A 21,029-nucleotide genomic window follows, 5' to 3' on the forward strand; every position below is an offset into this window, starting at 1 on the left:
GAAGGATGGAGCTCTTGGTCACTGAGGGCAGAGAGAGAGGAGAGGGAAGGATCCTGGAGGCCAGGGAAGAAAGGGCTTCAAGAAGAGAATGTGACCAGCCACATGACCAAACAAGGCTAGTGGCCAGACCGCATGGTGCCAGAGAACAAGCCCCTGAGATGTGCTGTGCTAGTCACTAGAAACCTCGGCAAGGGGCTTTTGGGAAGAGGACATGGGGGCTCGGACTGATGCAACTGATGAGTTCAAAGGGAAATGGGAGGGCAGTTTTATTCAGCCACCAAAAGATGGAGGCAATCCGAGTGTACGTCCAGAGGTGAATGAATAACGGGTACACGGCACATCCTCCAATGGAATGTTACACATCCTAAAAAGGAAGGCACTTCTGATCCTTGCTACTATGTGGATGAGTCTCCAAAGCATGCTGCTAAGTGGCACAAGGCGGGAGGAGAACCCTTACATGAATCACCTAGAGGGGTGCAATTCATAGAGATGAAGAGACCCCAGGGGCTTGAGGGGATGGGTATCACTACTGAGTAGTTTCCATCTCCCCAGATGAAAATGTACACAACAATGTAAAGATATTTAACACTACTGAACTGTACATATAAAAAGAGCTACGATGAAGGGCTAGGGACGTGACTCCATGGGAACGAACCTGCTATGCAAGCATCAAGTTTGGCTCTCCAGGTCTCATGTAAAAGCCAGGCATTGTGGCGTGCACCTGTAATCCCCAGGGCTAGGGAAGGTGGCAGGGACAGGTAGATCTCTGCAGCTTGCTGGCCTGCCAGTCTAGGCAAATTGGTGAGCTCTAAGTTTAGTAAGAGACCCTGTCTCAAAAAACAGGGTGCAGGGAGAAATAGAGTTGGAACTGACCTAGAATGCTCTTTCCTGAGAACTAGTTTTCACGGCATCCAAAGAATGCAAGTTGCCAAAGGAGAAATGCAATTAAAAGTCCTACCCAGCTATAAAGCCTACGAACCACAACAATTAGCAGCATGACAAGATTTCCTCTAGAGCACAATAGTGGCGCTTGCATCTCAGGAGCAACCAACAGCCACCTAACTGGATTCAAGGTCTACTCAACAGAGGGAACTCAAGCCCAACACTGTAAACCTAGACAACTACCTATGAGCGGTGAGGTCATGGACCCTAGAAGAGAACCTACTACTGATACTTTCCTAAACAAGTATAATTCCCAACTGCACTCTAATGCCTCTCCTTATATCCACACATATGAGTAGCTCTCAGGCCTCACCAAAGCAGCTTCTTTTTGCTGCACACAGAGACCATCACAGAAGTCCACCAATGGTCAAAATGCAGAGAACAACCGACTGAGGGGCGCCCATCCCACCTGATACATCAATAACACAGTTCTTACATCTAGAGCTCAGGGAAGATAATGGGAGATGAGGCACAAAGGTCGCAAGAGCCAGGAGACCAGGATGTCTTCTGTATATGACAGAGAGCTGCACCTATGAAGTCATAATGATATGGTCACCTAAACTAGGCCCTGCACAAGTGTACCACAAAATGACATATCAACACACGTGGGGAGAAATCTCAAAAGGCTTCACTCCTAGATGAAGAGCTACAACTAATTAATGGCTGCTGAGAAAACGCAAATCAATCTTCTCCAGAAACAAGCGCCCTGATAGGTTATCCAATTCCAAGTGGTCTGCCCTAAAATACACACATATGAGCAACATGAAATGAACTCAGTGGGTTGTATGTACATATACATGTGTATATGTAATAATAATAATTAAAGAAGCAGTTATGAAGTAGAGAAGGGGTTGGGAGGTATGGAAGGAGCTGATGAAGGGCGATAGAGGAGGGTGGAAATGATGTAAATACGGTACTCATATATGAAATTTTGAAAAAATAATCATAAGATAAATTTTTAAAAAGTAAGGGAAGCTGTAGAGGAACACACTTGACACTGGCTTCCGGCTCCATATAAGCACTCAGGGCAAACAAACATGCATATACGCATGCACACACATGCATGTAAAGCATGCACACACACAAATAAGATGGTAAATTCTATGTCGTGTGTATTTATCATACTTTTTTAAGAATAAAAGACAACAGAAGGAAAAGCATTGGGTTAAACTGAAAACAATCTGGAAAGAAAACTGGGAGGAGAGACGCGATGAGCAGAGGGTTTTGTCTTTCTTGTTGTCTGTGAATGGTTCTGGAGATCTAACTCGGGACCCTGCATACACTAGGCAAGTCCTCTGCCACTGAGCTACAGCCCTGAGCTCGGATTTTTGAGTCTCATGATGTAGTCCAAGCTACCCTCAAACTCAAGATCCTCCTACCTCAGCCCCCTGCGTGCTGGGATTACAGAGATGCTCCATGGCATCCAGAACTTTACTCACGATTATATAGGCTAAATTACCATCTGGACAGCCTCAGACACCCACGGCTTTCGCACTCTGAACTCCTGGGTTCTATCTTCCTGCTTCAGCCTCCTCAGTAGCGGGGACTTCCGAGCTGTGCGACCATACGTAACTAAACTTTTTTTTTTAAAAATCTAAAATAATGTTGTTTTTTTTTAAAAAAAAAAAAAAAAAAATGCATGGGCCAGTGAAATGACTCAGCAGGTAAAAGCTTTTCCTGCAAGCCTGACACTCTGAGTCCAGCTCCTACAACCCATGAAGAGGTAGGAGAGAAGAGACTCCTCACAGCTGTCCTCAGACCTCCACATACACAGCACGACATGCACACACACATGTTATCCTCCCATACACACAGTAAACATACAAGCCAGCCTTTGTTGTCAGTGTCAAGTGTCAGGCATCACACTGAGACGCACGCACAAGATCTTCCTACGGCTGGGAGCTCAGAGGGGTTTACATCAGCACCACCGTGAACACGCAAATAATGTGTGATGCTACAACTTTCTGATGGCCGCGCGCGCCATCGCTCGGCAATCGGGAATGTCCAGTCTCACTGCGATCCCACGGGAGCATGGTCATCGATACGGTCTGTCCTTGACAGAAGTGATGCAGTGTCTTTATAAAGTGTCCGCATGCAGTGTGCGTCCCCACCTGCAGGAGGGGCCAGAGAGCAGGCTGCAGTGTTCTCTGACTGTGACCCCTGCACTTAGGATAGGACAAGAGGCAGATCAGGAGTTCCAGGTCATCCTCAGCTACATAGCAAGTTCAAGGCCAGTCTGAACTACATGAGATGTCAAAAAGGGAATGGGGTGGGGGGAGCTGGAGAGATGGCTCAGCAGTTAAGAGCATTGGCTGCTCTTCCAAAGGACCCAGGTTCAATTCCCAGCACTCACATGGCAGCTCACAACTGTCTGTAACTACAGTTCTAGAGGACCTGACACCCTCACACAGACATACAGACAGGCAAAACACTAACGCACATAAAATAACAATAAGTAAATTTAAAAAAAGGGAATGGGGGTTATAGTCGGTCATGGGAAAGGGGGTACATCTTAGATGTTCTCTTATCTGTAGCTATCAAACTCCTGTTTCTACCTACAGACTTTTCTCCTGAAATTCTGAAAAACTTCAAGCAGTATCTTACCTCCGAGGTGATTGATTTGTAAGTATCAGCTAATCTAAACCAAGTGACCATGCTTCTGTAAACCAGAGGTTTGTTATAAAGCAGATTTATTCTCCAAAGTATGGGATGACCTCATTCAACCAGTTAAAACCTTTGACAGACACTGACTGACGGACCCAAACAAGAGGGAACCCTGCTGGACAGTGACTTCTGCTCTTTCCTGGGTCCCTAGCCTGCTGGCCACCCTGCAAATTTTACACTCATGGTGTCTCCACAATCATGTAAGCAATTCCTTTAGGTAAGTCTCTCAATAAATAGCTGATAAGACTTATATGCCCCACTAGTCAGTCTCTCTCTCTCTCTCTCTCTCTCTCTCTCTCTCTCTCTCTCTCTCTCTCTCTCGATACTAATAGATACTCAAAACATGTGACTGCTATCAGAACCATCTCTGAGGACCAGAACTTGCATGAAATTTCAAGCTATCAGATGAACAAGTTTTTTTAAAAGAAAAAAAAACATAAAATATGGCAACCCAGAAAAATCTCTGTCCACATTTTGTTCGGGTTTTCATAGTGCATGCTTTTGTTGTTTGCATACAATCTTAGATGGATGATCGATAATCATTTCCTGGCAATTTGAGACTAGTTCTCTCCACTACACAGCAATTCATTAGGCAGAAGGTAGGTATATGACATGGATTCAAACCATGAACTCTTTTGTTCTTCCTGGTTCTGAGGCTGAGACCCCGGGGCCTGCTTTGGGCATGTTATGAACCTCTAATAGGACTCCAAATTTCTGGTTCAAATCCCAGTTCAGAAATAAGAGTTGGAATATACACTTCCAACCTCAAAGTTGCAAGTCTGAGTTATAACTTGTGCCAAGTTCAAGGCCAGCCTGAGCGACCGGGTTAAACATTGTCTCAAAAAGCTAAAAAGGAAAACAAAAGTCCTAGCTCCTCCTCTCACTGGCAGTACGACCCTGGACAAGTTCTCTCTGTACCTCAGTTTCCCCACGTATAGAATAGGAATAAAAAGACTTGCTCCACGCAACAGGCATGCGGTTTAAATGAAAATACCTGTAACAGCGAACTACCTAGCACCGTATCTTTCAAAGAGCATATTTTGACTCATTTGTGAAATAAATTCAGTGGAATCAACAACCACGATTTTAAAGTAACAACAACAACAAAAAGTGGTAATACACAGTACAGAAAAGAATTCTCAGCTGCACCTACAGACTGTAAGTACTGTCTCATTGATCTTTTGCTTCTGGCAGACACGTGTATGCTGCACACATGTACAAAAAGATTACAGTCTAGATTGATTTCTTATAACGGGCCACCGTAAAAAGCATGTGAAAAGCTATCCCAACCCACCACCTAATAAATGTTTAATAAAATATGGTAGCAGCAGCACCACCATCTGATTCTAACAGTCAATGAGCTGACTTTCCTAACTGACAGTTGTTAGTAGCATGGAATCGAGCCACTGACATTCGCATCCAGACTGCAGAATCAGGCATCTCCCTCCATGCACATGCCAGCTCTCTCACCTCAAAAGAACTTGGGTGGTCATCTAAATATCTTCTGAGTCATACTGGTCCAGAACATACCAAATGCAAGTGATTTGTTAAGAAAAATCACTAGAGTCTGCAAGGCTGCAAAGGGCTTTTGTAAAAATTAAAGTCAGGCTGGAGAGAAACTGTCCTCCCCACCCCTTGGGAGATGTGTCAGAGAGAGAGGTTACTTGAGGTCATTTAGCTGAACCTTCTAGGCTGGGCAAGAGTTAAGGTGCCAAACCTCAGCTCTGGGACATGCTTCCTTGTTTTGGGGCTGGATTATATCATTGTGTTTTTCCCCTAAGTTTCCATGTACACTCACCCCCCCCCCACGGAGGGTTGGAAATAAAATCTCTACCAACCGCCTGTTGTAACAGCTTAAGTGAAGGGATTCTGCTACACCGAAAGAGTCGAGATTTCTGAAGATTTCAAAACAATGCCTATTGCACCTAACGATCACCGTCCAGAAACAAATGAAAGCCTCAGCCCCAGCTAGTGTTTTTTTAATTGCCCCTTTGAAAACATGATAACTCCAACCACCACAGCACACATAAGCAATGCTTTTGTTTCAAATGACAGTGCCTCACTGTAGCTGGGTGAGTAAATTCAAAGCTTCAATTGTAGTTTCCAAAATTGTTACTTAAATTTGGAAAACAAAGTTTCCAAAAAAAAAAAAAAAAAAAAAAAAAGGGTGGTGGTGGGGTTCTTCTGAATGATGAGAATGTAGTTACTTATTTTTTAATCCCTTAAGAATAAAATCTGATTTGTGCCAGAACACATCTGGAACACATAAGTACACGCAGGAGTATAAACTAAATGTTCAATATGTGACATTATTCTTTTATTATTTTTATTTCGTTCTTCAAATTATGATACAAAAGCTGCCTTCCTCCAGTGAAATCCTATCTACACACTGACAGAGTCCAACCCTCACTCCCAGCTGGTTTCAGGAGAGATATCCTCCAGGCTAAAAGGAGGGGTGACATAAGGGTACCAGGTCCCGACAGTCCCCACCCCTGGCATAAAGGAAGCCAGGGCTGCTGGAGACTTCCCATCTCACCGACTCAGAAGTGAAACATCTTATCCAAGGTCTGCAGCCTTGGACTTGACACTGGCTACATTGGGCCTCTGTTTTTTTTTGTTTTTTTTGTTTTTTTTTTTTGTTTTTTTTTTTTTTTTTTTTTTTGGTTTTTCGAGACAGGGTTTCTCTGTGTAGCTTTGCGCCTTTCCTGGAACTCACTTGGTAGTCCAGGCTGGCCTCGAACTCACAAAGATCCGCCTGGCTCTGCCTCCCGAGTGCTGGGATTAAAGGCGTGCGCCACCACCGCCCGGCGGGCCTCTGTTTTTAACAAGGAAGAAGCAATAAACATCCCTGGATCTGTGTCAGCACAGCCTGAAAAGGCCGCCTCCCAGGGTTTCTTCCTCAGAGTTGGTGACCAGAGGAGCTGAGTGAATGACAGTCCCAGGGAAAAGCACTCCCGGTTTCAAGCTAAATGTTCATTGACAAAACTCCCCAACCTACCTACATTGTCCACAGAACTATCAAAATCTCAGCTGTGGGCCAGAGAGATGGCTCAGCAGTTCAAGAGTGCTTACTCACCGGGCGGTGGTGGCACACGCCTTTAATCCCAGCACTTGGGAGGAAGAGACAGGTGGATCTCTGTGAGTTCAAGGCCAGCCTGGTCTATAGAGTGAATTCCAGGATAGCCAGGACTGTTTCACAGAGAAACCCTGCCTGCCTCAAAAAACAAAACAAAACAAACAAACAAACAAAAAACAACAAAAGAGTGCCTACTATTCCAGAGGACCCCAGTATGGTTCCCAGCACCTACATCAGACACCTCCCAACAACCCATAACTCTAGCTCCAGGGGATCTAAGGCCCTCTTCTGGCCTCTTTGGGGCACCCCCACCCATGTGGCATAGGTACACAGAGACACTGACACATACACATAAATAAAAATAAAAATAATTTTTAAAATAGCTCAGCTGCCTTTTTACAGATACCAACAAGCTGACCCTAAATAACTCATAGCAGGCACGGAGTAACAAGCTGAAAAAAGACTAAGTTGGAGCAGTCATCCTTTCTGAGCTAAAACTTGCTACAGAGCTGCAGCCCAGACAATACACACAGCAGCATTAGCATTGGAGACATACCAGTGAAAGCAGCTGAGGATGCAGAAACGCTCTTACGGCTAACAAGTATAAAGACAATTCCACAGAGAAGACTACTCTGTGGGCTTTGTTTTTATTTGGTGCAGGGTCCTGGCTAGCCTGGAACTCACTATGTAAAGCAGGCTAGCCTTGAACTCACAGAGATCCACCAGCCTCTGCCTCCTGAGTGCTGGGATTGTGTACCACCAGGCCGGGCAGTTTTTGTGTTTAAAAACAGTCTTGCAAAGCAGCCCAGGCTCACCACAGACTCTTGGGCTTACATGATCCTCTTAACTCAGTCTCCTGATATCCATATGCAAAGGAATGAAACTGTCAGGGGTGGGGTGTGGTGGCACACACCTTTTGGTCCTGGCAGAGAGAGGCAAAGGCAGAAAGAAAGAAAGGGGGGAGGGAAGGGGAAGGGGAGAGAGAGAGAGAAAATGAAAAAAAGAAAAAAGCTAACTGGACTCCTACCTCACACCACACAAATGTTAACTCAGTGGGTCAAAGGCTTAATACTCAGAGCTGAAATATAAAACTCTTATACTAAAATGTAGGCATAAACTTTCATGGACTTAGATTAAGCCAAGGTTTCGTATGATACTAAAAGCTGAAGCAAGATTTTAAAAAATACAGCCAGGTGGTGGTGGTGCACGCCTTTGATCTCAGCACTCGGGTGGCAGAGGCAGGTGGATCTCTGTGAGTTCAGGCAGGGCCAGCCTGTTCTACAGAGCAAGATCCAGGACAGCCAGGGCTACAAAACTTAAGACCTTGTGCTTTGAAAGAAAGGGGAAAGGATACAAAAAGGAAAAAAGAAAGAAAGGAAGAAAGAAAGAAGGAAGGAAGGAAGGAAGGAAGGAAGGAAGGAAGGAAGGAAGGAAGGAAGGAGAAAAAAGAAAGAAAGAAGAAAAGCACTTACCTGATAGGGGTTGAACCCAGAATACATAAGAACCCTTATCACTCATAATAAAGAGATGCATAACCCAATTTTAAAATAAGCAAAAGAGGCCGGGCGGTGGTGGTGCACGCCTTTAATCCCAGCACTCGGGAGGCAGAGCCAGGCGGATCTCTGTGAGTTCGAGGCCAGCCTGGGCTACCAAGTGAGTTCCAGGAAAGGCGCAAAGCTACACAGAGAAACCCTGTCTCGAAAAAACAAAAAACAAAACAAAAAAAAAAAAAGCAAAAGAGAGACAGCAAAATGGCTCGTGGGTAAAGGCACTTTCCAAGCCAGCCTGGCAACCTGAGTTTGGTCCCAGAACCCACACACATGTGGGAGGAGAGAACAGGCTCCATAGAGCTGCCTTCCGACCATGCACCGTGCTACCTGCACATGCACACACAAAATAAATAACATAAATAAATAAGTCTTTAAATGGGCAAAAGACATGTTCCTCTAGAGATGCTACACCAAGTAGCCACAGGCACATGAAGAGATGCTCTATCCACATCAGGTGCCATCAGGAGACTGACTACCGTCAAAACCGCATGGAGACCAGGATAGCAGTGATCACAAAGACAGACAACATATACTGATTAGGATGCGGAGAAACCGAAACTCCCATTCCCTGGTGTGGGGCTGTAAACTGGTGTCATCACTTGGGAAAACACCGGCAGCTATGTTTTTCAAGTAGAGTTACCGTATGACCCAGTAGCTTGGTCTGGGTATGCAGCTGAGCATGGAGCACTTGCCTAGAATGTGGGGGACCCTAAATTCAATCCTCAGTACCACCACCAAAAAAAAAAAAAGATAATTCAACTGCTAGGTATATATACCCAAGAGAAATTAGACATATGCTCATACACATTTAGGTGAAGTTTTACCTACATGTGAACAGAGAAAGTACTCTTAGACATAGCTAAATGGAGAAAAATTAGTTGCTGAGTAATGCATACAAATGATCCCAGTATGATCGTTTTTTAAAGATGGCTTAGCAGGCAAAGGCACCTGCCACCAAGCCTGATGACCTGAGTCCATTCTCCTAGACCCACAAGGTAGAAGGAGAGAACCCATTTCACAAGTTGTCCTTTGCTTTCCACACACATACAATGGCACATGTACACACACACACACACACACACACACACACACGTGACGACGCTCACAGGTACACCCTCTCACATACAAACACCTTTTTGCTGGAAGCGACCTGGGTGGAAAAAGAGGAATTTCGTTTTTTACTCTACAATGTTTCTGTCTGTTACAGGGTATTATGGATGGCTTCAAATGCAAACTCTAGCCAAGGATGACCTTGAACTCCTGACCCCCCCCATACTTCCACCTCCCAAATGTTGAGATTACAGACAAGCAGGACCATACCTGGCTCTACTCTGCAACTTTTAGTTGTGCATAACAAGGTTGTGGTCAGCAGTGCTTGTGCTAAAGAGTAATTGTTTCCCAGCCAAAGGGGAAAAGGAGACAGCCATGGGGCGGGGTGGTGTGGGCATTCTGGAAGCTGACTGGTGTAAAAGAACAGGCAAGGGGGCTGGAGAGATGGCTCAGAGGTTAAGAGCACCGACTGCTCTTCCAGAGGTCCTGAGTTCAATTCCCAGTACCCACATGGTGGCTCACAACCATCTGTAACGAGATCTGGCACCCTCTTCCGTATACATAATAAATAAATCTTAAAAAAAAAAAAAAAAAAAAGAACAGGCAAGGAGTGGGGGCAGCAGGGTCAACAGCTAGAAGGAGGCTGCCTCTGAGGTTTCTGCCACCTCAGCAAGGCTCTCCCTAGGATATTCTAAGTAAGGGTGATTGCGAGTGGGAGGCAGCTAAAGACCATGAAGAACATGGAGGCAGCCAGGTGTCAAGGATGCACAACCCTCAGAGGCTGTGACCTCCTCTGGCCCCCAAATCTGTCCATGTGTGGCAGCCTATCTTTCTGGGGCATGCTGGTTTTGACTTGGCTGCTTTGAGCTTGGCTGCATATCTACCTTGGCCCCAACTTGTGAGTGCACCTTTGAAAAGTCGGAAGACACCCAGGAAATGACCCCTCCAGCCTTGTGTTCTAGGGCTGACCAGAGGTCCAGGCATCCCCCACATCCCATGACTCTTCACTGTGTGCTGGCACCACACCAGTGCCAGCTATTCGACCAGAAGCAGTGGGGCTGTGCACTGAAGTGAGACCTACAGGAGACCTTTAGAACCAGCTTCCTCTCTGACATCACCGCCTCTCAAATAAATCACCTGGGAAGACAGATCTGCCTTTCAACTCTCCGCATGGCTGCAGAGCTGACAGCCTGTTGTAAAAGAAGGTCCTAACCTGCCCCTACAACATCGTAGTGTACCATTGGCTAGGACCAGGGGAAGAGTCTCTTCCCCTTCGCAAGTCAGCCAGACTGGCCCTGTGCTCAAGAGATGACAGGCTGGCTGGCACCATGGCTCAGTTGGTAGAGTGCTTGCCTAACATGCACAAAACAAAGCCATGTTTCCAGTCTCCAGCGCCATATAAACTAGGTGAGACTGCTCACACCTGCAATCTCCGCACTTAGAAGGCAGAAGCAATAGTATCAGAACAGAAGTGTAAGGTCATATTCAGCTGCATAAGGAGTCTGAGGCCAACCTGGGCTACTTGAGACCTTGCCTTTAAACATAAAGGGAGGAGCCAGGCAGTGGTGCATACCTTTAATCTCAGCACTCAGGAGGCAGAGGCAGGCGGATCTCTGAGTTCAAGGCCAGCCTGGTCTACACATTGAGTTCCAGGACAGCCAGGGATACACAGAGAAACCTTTTCTAGAAAAAGGGAGGAAAACAAAACAAAACAAAACAGAAAAGGCCATCCTTGGATATCATATGCATTGCCTTTGCCCATCTATCCATGGGCTCACACAGCTAGGCTTCTACTCAAGTGCACCTTCTCAGAGAAACATTCTCTTACCAAACCAACTGTGCTTCCATGCCACCACTCAGGGACCACCCCGCCCCCAACTGTCATTTCCACATCACCATCACTCTCTGGTCCTCTCTACACCTAGTTGTCTACTGTTTGTCTCTGCCCCTGGGCTGCCAACTCCAATAGACAACGGGAACTCAACACCAAAACAGGGTCTCTCTCGCCTTGAGTCTCCTCCAGAGGTATTTTTTTTCTGTGTGGTGCTGGGGATTAAACCTGGAGCTTCACGCATGCTAGGCAAATGCTCTATCACTGAGCTGTATGCCCAGTCCTCCATAGGGTTGCTTGAGTGAATGAAGTCAGGAAACTGAGCCACATGGTTCAAGCCCCTGTGTAAATACAAGAACAGCCATGATCGCTTATGCTTACAATCCTAGAATTTGGGAGGATGAGCTGGCAGGATTACCACAAAGTCAAGACAAGCCTGGGCTCACAGTAAGTTCCAGGTTACCCTACGCCACAGAGTGAGGCCCTGTCTCAAATACAGCAAACACAAGAACAATCTTCGGCAAGGCTGAGTGGTACATGCTTGGAATCCCAGCACTCAAGAGGCTGAACCAGGAGGATGGACAGTTCTAGGCGAGCCTGGCTACGTATCAAGACTCTGTTTCAAAACAAAACAAATAAAATACTACTTCCCAGTCCTCTGTGTGTGTGTATGTGTGTGTCCCAAGAAGAAACCTCAATGAATCAGAACCACACACAACTACTTCATTTCCCCTCCCTGATTTTAGACACCAGGTAATACAAATCGGAGAATACTTGCAGAAAACCTTAAGAAAATGGGTCCAAAGTTGATTTTCGGTAAGTACAATACAGACTACAATGAATAAATTGATTAAAGAATAATTCAGAAAAGATCAGTGAAAGAATAGAAATCCAAATATAGGGAAAAAAAAAAAAAAAAAAAAACCCCAAAGCTCCGACTCCCAACTTCCAATGCAGTAAAAGGGGCCTGAGCAGTACGGAATGTGGCCTTGAAGGCTTCTAAAGTACGGCAATGACCTTTTTTTTTTTTTCCTCCCCTTGCCCCTTTCCCACTGCCCATCTTGGTTTCTGGAGACAGGCTGGCCTTGAACACCTGATCCTCCTTCCTCACGCCCCTAAGCAGTTCCTTGCTTTGTTTCCCTTCCACGCACACAGGACTCAGTGGCATCCTGAGTTCTGGTTGGGGCGCAGGGACCTCAAATCAAGAAGTGCAGACAGCTGCCTTGGATGGATATGGATGGAAGGACAATCAGGAAGTAAAAGAGCCAGGAAGGACAGGGCCAGCATAAGTCTGGAGCCACATCTTGTCCTCAACTGAGGGGCACGGGACAGGACTCTGATCCTTGGTCCCCACAACTTTTCTTTCAATGGAACCAGCTCTGCCATAAGGTTGTAAGTTCCCTACCATAGGATTTCAGCACTACTACTTTTAAAGGCTCTCGGCCTGTGGATCAGCGGCTCACACTTGGAATCCCAACATTTGGGAGGCTTAAACACCCCAAACTCAGATTTCCACTGGTTACACCTCATCCTACAGACCCCACAAATGCTTATGACCCCTAACCTATTGTCTTTGCTCAGATAGTTGATTCACCGGGGTTTCTCATGCTGGGGCAGACATGCATCTTCTATATGAAAGTGTGCTCTGAGCAAATGCTTAAAGCAGCACACCTATACCATCTCCACTCCCTAAAAATGTGTGTGGGTCTGTCCTAGAGAGGGATGCGGACCCGCAGTTACCCATGGATGGTTCAGAACACACATTCGCGGCACATGGGCCTCTTGGAGTATGTGTCAATTTCAAGAGGATTCCAGGACCCTTGGTTCAGCACTCCTGTTTGCGAAGTTCAAGAAAGGGACTAAACAGGTGCAGCCCAGGAGGACACCAATGACGCAAGAGGATATTCATTCCGCTTTAGATGAAAGGATGTTGAGACAAGAGCAGACCCCTGGACCCCTAAATAGACTCAACGCTTAGAGACTAGAGGGTGTCAGCTGGTTAGGTCCCTAATGCTAGGCGGAATTCAAGTGAAACCTCATCCGTTCTGATCCCCAAAGGCAAACACCCGTAGTTTCCAGAGCACCCAAGACCCTTTTCCCAGCAATATCCTTGACAAAGGTCATGTCTAATCCCACATTCTCAGATACACTTAGGACAAACTGATTAACTATAGGAGGCATTCTTGCAAAGCCAAGTTTTCTAATCTGAACACGGCACTCTGGTGCTGGTAAGGTCAGATCCCAAGCAGGAGAAGAGGGACTCGAACCTGCATGTCACCTTACTGGGAAGCTGAAGATGTGAACCCACTATGACACTGACCTCAGTCATAACAAGAACACCACACACACAGAGAATTCACCTGGAGCCGATCAGTATGGTGGGCACATAACCTTAGGAAGCCTTTACAGCTTGAGCTAGTATCACCCCTCTCTTACAGATGACAGTACGCAGCATAGATGTGCAACATAATTGTGACACGGCCAACACAAGCACAGCAAAGTCCTCTTCCACACTCTAGGGAACAAGGTTGTACACCTGTGTAGTGCAAGAAATGCTTCCAGTTTCCACCGGTGCATTCCGGACAACCGCTGTTTGGCAGACCTCACATCCTTGCCAGGTTCTGGAAGCAAGCCTGGTCCAGGCAATAAACCGAGCAAGCCAAGTTCTCTAGGAACAAGCCGCTCTGTTCCCGCAACCTTCCAGCCCAGGATGAGATAACTGCTAGCGCCAGGGCAGCCCTCCACCATGCAAAGCCCTAGGGAACCGCATCCGTTTCCACCCTCAGAAAATGCTCACCAGCCTCTTGCTACAAGGCATTGCTGGTCACCTTAAGCCCTGGGCAGGCGCCTCCCATCTCAGGACCATCCACTGCTCAGTTTAAAAGACGCGGTCTCCCGCATAGGGCTCTTGGCTGGCTGTGGTGACGCCGGGGTCCCTGCCAAGTGGCCAGAGACACACACTGACCTCGCGACACTAACCTGGAAAAGTCCAACGAAAGGGTGTGCCCCAGACAGGTGGCGCCTCTTTCCCCGGAAGTAGCTCCGGGGAACTTTCTCCCAGTAGCTATCAGGGGACCGAAGTTGGGGGTCCCCGGCAGGAGCAGAGGCTGGCAGAGGCAGACGGTGACGCTGTCCACCCAACGCGCCCCAGGGTGGCCGTGGGACCCTACTCCGTGGGGGACAGCGGGTGGAGGGAGGGTCGCGCGACGCGATGTGCCCGCTGCTCTCACCTCTGCGTCTCGCGGGCTCGGCCCTGCCGGGCTAGAGCACAGGGCCGAGGCGGGGACTGTGGGGACGGCTCCCCGGGGCGGGGCGGGGCCGGAGCCTAGGAGGCCGGGCGGGCCACGTGGGCGGGAGGCGGGCCCGGGACCCCCCGCGGGGCTGGCCCGGCTGCCGGCTGAGGACAGACCCAGACGCCGAGCCTTGCAGCTCACGCCTGGCCGCAGGGTCCCTGGAGGCTAAGAAGGGACCTGGAGGAAGACCTTCGGGACGTACTCCACCATCCAAAGAGGACTCGATTGAAGAGTTCACTAGAGCACAGAAGAGGTGCACGGCCCACCGCCGGCTCCCATGCTCTGGTGGCGGCTCTGGGTCCCGATTCAAGACTCAAGCTCATGCCGAAGTGGCAGAGCTTGCCCTGGAGAGCTTGGACCCAAGCCTGTCAATGGAGCCTTCGCCCCCGCCGCTAGGTTTAATCTTGGGCATGTTAGGCCTTGTCCGTTTCACCCATTCCCTGTCTGGAGGTGAAAATGGAGATAGCGTGGGCCCAGCAGGTCCTCAGTAATCCAGGGTTTGTAGCTAGGTGCTGAGCACATTAAGAGTAAGGCCAAGAGTGGCCAGGGTCACCCACGCAGAAATAAACATAAGAATATAAATAGAGCTCTTTTCGAAATTAATTCGCTCTCAGGAACTTCATAAAATCAAGACTAATGAATGCTGTAGGTGAAGCAGTAGTATCTGGGCTGTCATGAAACGGTAACCCTGGGGCTGAAAATAAGAAACTCATTGGTTGCCTCTACATGACACCTGGCCCAGGGCATTTTAGGTGCTTCATAGAAATTAACGTTCTCAGCGGCCCAATAATACAGGTATACCCATATAGATCCCACTTCTCAGGTGTAGATACTGAAGCCTGGATGAAACCAGCCCTCATTGATGGAGAATGCCGTTGGAGCCCTACATACAGAGGAAGAGCCTCAGCCGAGGTGCTAAGATGCCCCGGGGCTGCTGGCTTAAGCACAAGAACCATGTTCTGAGAGTTCCTAATGACCCCTGCCTGAGCACTAACTGCCACCCCCACAGGAAAGGATGAAGGTGCCTGAGCACTAACTGCCACCCCCACAGGAAAGGATGAAGGTGCCTGAGCACTAACTGCCACCCCCACAGGAAAGGATGAAGGTGCCTGAGCACTAACTGCCACCCCCACAGGAAAGGATGAAGGTGACAGCTCTTCCAGTCACCTTTCCCGGTGTCATCCCTGGCCAGAAGGAAGTGTTCGGAATCCCCTCCCAGCCAGATGGACGTTTCTCATAGGAAGCTTTGCTGTTCTCTACACGTTCTTGGTCTAGTCCCGGGCAGCTGCTCACTGGCCTAGAGCTCACCTTTGGGGCCAGAAATGAAGCATCTTCAACAGATCCCTTTCCTTGAACTCTGGCTTCAAGAAGGCTCTTTGCCCAGAGCTCCAGGGATGTTCAGGAAACACACACCCTCGACAGTACTCCATTGCCCAGGGCAAGGTCCACATCCAAACCCCAGCCCTCAACCTTTCCCTCAAGAACCTTTCTGATATCCCACCCTCTCCATGTGGTGGGAAATCCCCACCACTCCAGCTGTTTTAATTAAGTTCAAACAGTATTAAGTAGGTGCTGGAGGGAGGGCTAACCTGCTCTTCCAGCTGGGCACTGATTCCCCTCACCCACATCCTGTGGATTGTAGCCACCTGTAAAGGAGAACTGATGCCCTCTTCTGGCCTCCTCAGTTACTTGCAAGCAAGTGGTCCTCGTACAGACAAGCAAGCAAGCAAGCAAGCAAGCAAGCAAGCAAGCAAGCGCGCGCACACACACACACACACACACACACATAAATAAAATTTTAAAAAAATTAAAACTATTAACTAAAGGGCCTCCACTTTGTTACTGAGAGCTCAGCATCTTTTCAAACTCACACTTCCACACATGATGGTCTCCCCATACAGCCTTGTCAAAGTTTCCTTTCCATTAGATTCAATGTAACACTTAAAGAAGAGTTGGAAGCCGGGCTCAGCTACAAGACTTAGCTCAAAAAATTGAATGTTTACTGCACACCATGAACTGCGCCAGGCTCTGGAGAACTGTGGTAACTGTCACCAAGGCAGGTTTATTCTGGGACTTCATTGAACTGGGAAGGGAGACGGACCCTTAAGAGGCAGGTAGGGAATAAGACATGGGCAAAAGACCCCAGAAGAGGGAGTGTTGGTGAAGGCAGAGGGTGGCCTCCTGCAGGAAGGAGGCCTGGGCTGAGCCCTGACATGGCTGGGGGAAGCCTGAGAGCACAGGCTACGTGGCTGGAAGGCCACAGAGATGACAGGTGTTGAGACAAGGCCTGGGGGCCTGGTAGCCAAACTGGGGTAGCAGACCTTGCCCACAGAAAAGCTCAGACACCGGCATGTGGTTTGGAGGCGTTAGGCTAGCTGTCAAGTGAGGAATGGATGCAGTGGTAAGTTTCCTATACATGATGAGAGGAAACGCACCTTTTTATTATAACTAAGGGCAAAGCCCTTGATTTCCTGTTTCATATGTCAGGATATCCAGAGAGTGAATCACATCTGCAAGTCGCATACATAAGAATAGCAACACATAAGCCCAACCCACAAGAATTTACAGCGCTGGGGACTGAGCTCAGGGCCTCATACACGCTAAAGTGCTCTACCACGGAGCTGTAGCTCCAATGCCTTCTTTGGTTTTGAGACAAGTCTCATTAAGTTACTTAGGCATTCCTTGAACTCATAATTGTCATGCTTCAGGTTCTTGAGTGTAGGGATTACAGGTCTGTGCCACCAGGCCTAGCTCCCACAAGAGTTTATAATACAGCTTCCCTCAGGTCCTGATAAGCCCTGAGGATGATGACTGGAGGGAGGGGGGCGCTGGTTCTTTTGGGAGTGGGGCAGGGAACAAGCAGAAAATACTTTGAACGATCTAGTCTTTAGAAACTGGCAGAGGAGCTGGGCGTGGTGGCACATGCCTTTAATCCCAGTACTCAGAAGGCAGAGACAGGAGGATTTCTGTGAGTTTGAGGCCAACCTGGTTTACAGAGTGAGTTCCAGAATAGCCAGGACTACATAAAGAGACCCTTCACAGTCCTACCCCCTAGAGGTGACCACAGTTAGCATGTGTATTTTTCATTTCCCATACTTGTCAGTTGTGGTGATATATTGTGTACCCTAATAAACTTGCCTGAGGATCAGAGCCAGCCACTAGATTAGACGTAGAGGTCAGGCAATGTGTGCATTAAAGATGGCACACATCTTTAATCCTATCACTCCGGAGGTAGATATCCGTTTGGATCTCTGTGAGTTCAAGGCCACACTGGGCTACATGAGATTGATCCAGTACAGAAAAGAAACAGAACCAGGCAATGGTGGCCCACACCTTTAATCCTAGCACTTGAGATCTCATGCCTTTGCTTGGTAAGCACACATGCCTTTAATCCCAGGAAGTAATATGGCAGGGCAGAGAAAGGTATATAAGGCATGAGGAAACAGGAACTCACTCTCTTTAGGCTGAGGCACTCTAAAGCAAGCAGGATTTAAGCAAGGCACATTGGAGACTTTCTGATAGTTGCTAGCTGTTCTGCTTCTCTGACCTTTCAGCTTTCACCCTGATATCTGGCTCTGGGTTTTTTTTTTTTTATTATAAGACCATTTAAGATTCGAACAACAGTTAGTCTTTTCCTTTAGCGTGAATTCTTTTGTCGTTGCTTTGTGATGAAACCCGAGGCCCATATGTAGCAGGCAGATGCTGTTCTTCTGAGCTACATCTCCAGCTCACATAGGCTGTTCTCCTGCAACATGACTCCTTGTCCTGTTGTGTGAATGTGGCATTTTATCCTCAGTTCCAACTATGGCTTTGTTCCTCGTTTCTCGGCATCATGACAATGGTTGGTGATGGGAACCTTTGCAGAATAAACTTTGACCCTTATTTCTGGCTACTTCACAAACATAAAGCCTAAAAGTGAGACCCACACACATGTTGGCTCACACCCATAATTCCAGCACTGGGGGAACAGGAGTTCAAGGCCTCCTGGGCTACATATGAGTTTGAAGGCAATCTAAACTACAAAAGACCCTGTCTCAAACACACACACACACACACACACACACACACACACACACACACACACGCACACGCACACGCACACGCACGCGCACGCGCACGCGCACGTGCACGCGCCCTAATTCTAATAATGGAATTCCTGGAAGAGACATCAATCTTATACCTGTAGCCATACCCTACCCAGATATTCCCTATGCTTGTTTTCAGCATTTAAAAATCATGGTGCAACCTGATAGTATAACAACACAGTGTGATGTCATCCTCACCAGGGGAATGGCATTGCCTGCAAGAGAATAAAGGCTTTGTCTTACTGTTCAAGTCAAAGCAATAGTCTGAAAGTAGCCCTGGGAAAATTTCTATGCACGTAAGTTCTTTCTGCTCACCTGGGTGAGAGGAAACACAAGGAGCACAGCTGAGCATCTCATGGGCTGCCAAAGCTGTGCATAGGAAACACCTGGGTTTGACTCTTCTCCTAGAGGCTGCACATTATGTAAATTCCAGAGCCTGTTGGGAGAGCAAGGAGCACTCAAGAATGGCATGGACCTTGGCACATAATAGGTATCCAACACCTGGGTGATTGGGCTGGAGCCCACGTGAACCTGTTGTCCAGTTGGCACACAGAACCCCACCCCCAGAGAGAAACCATGAGACAATACCAGCCTTTCAGGAGGAAATATTGGGGCTGGGGCATGCACATGGCTCTGAACACTGGGACTCCTGGTAGCTGGCTGGAGCCTGAAGGCAATTTGTAAAGTAAAGATAGTTTACTTCCCCAGGAAATCTTTCTCTGTTTACAAGTTAGTAACTGCTCACATGAAAACATTTCTGAGCACCTGCCATGCTTTGCAATCCCCTCCAAGTGTTTTAGCTTTATAGGGACCCATGAATCAGCGACGCTTATACCCTCCACTGATACTGAGATCCAAGGAGACGACAGGACTTGTCCCAGCAGGCCTGGGGGTCACACAAGCTGCTTAAAGCACAATACCAGTCCAGCCAACTTGGAAGGACATTCCAGAGGCACGAGGGTCCATCGAATGCTCACACAAGCTGAGAGGAGTTCACCTAAAGACACATGTTGGGACTAGATGGACGGTGGGCAGTAACAGGAGAAGGTATCTCTGCCAGGGTGAGGCACAAGCAAAGGTGTTTCAGACAGAAGGACAGCACTTGCAAGGCCCTGGGCAGGAGCATGGATATAAGGAATTTAGGAAGTGTCTGTTGGGGAGAAGGAGACAGAGGGGAATGATCAGCAAAGGGCTGTGTAAGAACTTCAGCGTTCACTCCAACACCACTGGTTTCAAAGAAGGAGTAACATCTAATCACGTGCCCATCTCTCCCAAAGGCCATTTCCAGCTGCCCTTCTACACCGAGATATCCAAGAGGTAACAGGTCTGCTGAGGGAAATTTCACTGCACTGTCTTTGTCCTGCCCCCTGGTGACCACATGTCCACAGATACTGTGTGCCAGGTTATATGTCCAGGATCATCTGGTACATTCAAACCTCAAAACAGCCTTGCTTGGATTTCCAGCTACGAAAACTAAAGCCTAAACAGGGCAAGCCACCCGCCTAGAGTCGGAAAGGCAGCAGCAGACTGAGCTCTGAGCTCAGCATGGCAAAGACCAAAGCCTGAATCACAACACTCCCACCGCTAATAACAAAACCTCATCACTAGCTTGCAATTTCACCCATTGTAGAGGATCTCTAAGCGCCTTACCTTCAGGAGTTAAAACCAGACACAGAACCTGCCCAAACTTGCAGTCAAGGCCAGGCGTGCTACCTTCCGACTCCAAGTTCCTCTTGGCCTGGCCTCAGTTTGTCTTGATGCCAACCTCTATCCACTTCCTGGAGTGTGCAGTAACAGGGGAGAGATGGCACAGAGGACTACTGGTCCTTCTGAGACCTGCACGGCTCAGGGACTGACCTAGCTGCGGTGACAGGCAATGAAGAAATGAGAGGCACACATGAAGAAAAGCTGGGGTCGGGTGGGCTGTGCACTCTGGAAGTGCAACGTGTTCATGTTATACATCTGAATTGAGGAGGCGGGTTTACTGAATACAGATAAACAAGGAGCTGGCTTATTGTGTAACGCTTAATAAAAAGGGAGGTTTGGAGCCGGGCGGTGGTGGCGCACGCCTTTAATCCCAGCACTCGGGAGGCAGAGCCAGGCGGATCTCTGTGAGTTCGAGGCCAGCCTGGGCTACCAAGTGAGTTCCAGGAAAGGCGCAAAGCTACACAGAGAAACCCTGTCTCGAAAAACCAAAAAAAAAAAAAAAAAAAAAAGGGAGGTTTGGCTAATCTCAGCGGGGGAGTCTCTGTAGGGGTGCCATCTCAGGTCAACAATCCAGGAGGAGGAAGCTTCCATCCACATTTTCTACACAGTCAAGATCCCCACACACACCAGGGGTCTGAGGCACTGGGTCCTTGACATGGCACACTCATGTCAACAACACCTGTTCACTCAGGTTTCCTCTGATCTCCACAAACCCCCTGCCTTTGTTCATGTCTGGGGCAAGTGTGGTCATGACAACAGGGACTTCACAGCAGGAAGTCCAGAAACGTGTCTATCCAGGCAAAAAGATGACCGGAGAACAAGATTTACTCC

The 21,029-nt window shown here is 47.9% G+C and overlaps 1 protein-coding gene across 1 annotated transcript in view; it reads right to left on the reverse strand.

The window, feature by feature from the left end:
• The window catches only part of Arhgef3 (Rho guanine nucleotide exchange factor 3), a 283,566-nt gene extending 269,290 nt beyond the window's left edge, over window positions 1-14,276 (reverse strand). Inside the window, exon 1 of the mRNA XM_052733814.1 lies at window positions 14,093-14,276. The gene's annotated coding sequence lies outside the window, so the exon portion shown is untranslated. The remainder of the gene's footprint in view (window positions 1-14,092) is intronic.
• Between the last annotated feature and the right edge of the window lie 6,753 nt (window positions 14,277-21,029).

The sequence above is a fragment of the Peromyscus californicus genome, unplaced genomic scaffold, assembly GCF_007827085.1.
Source record: "Peromyscus californicus insignis strain IS unplaced genomic scaffold, ASM782708v3 Scaffold_12__1_contigs__length_115047231, whole genome shotgun sequence".
In the NCBI taxonomy this organism is placed as follows: Eukaryota; Metazoa; Chordata; class Mammalia; order Rodentia; family Cricetidae; genus Peromyscus; species Peromyscus californicus.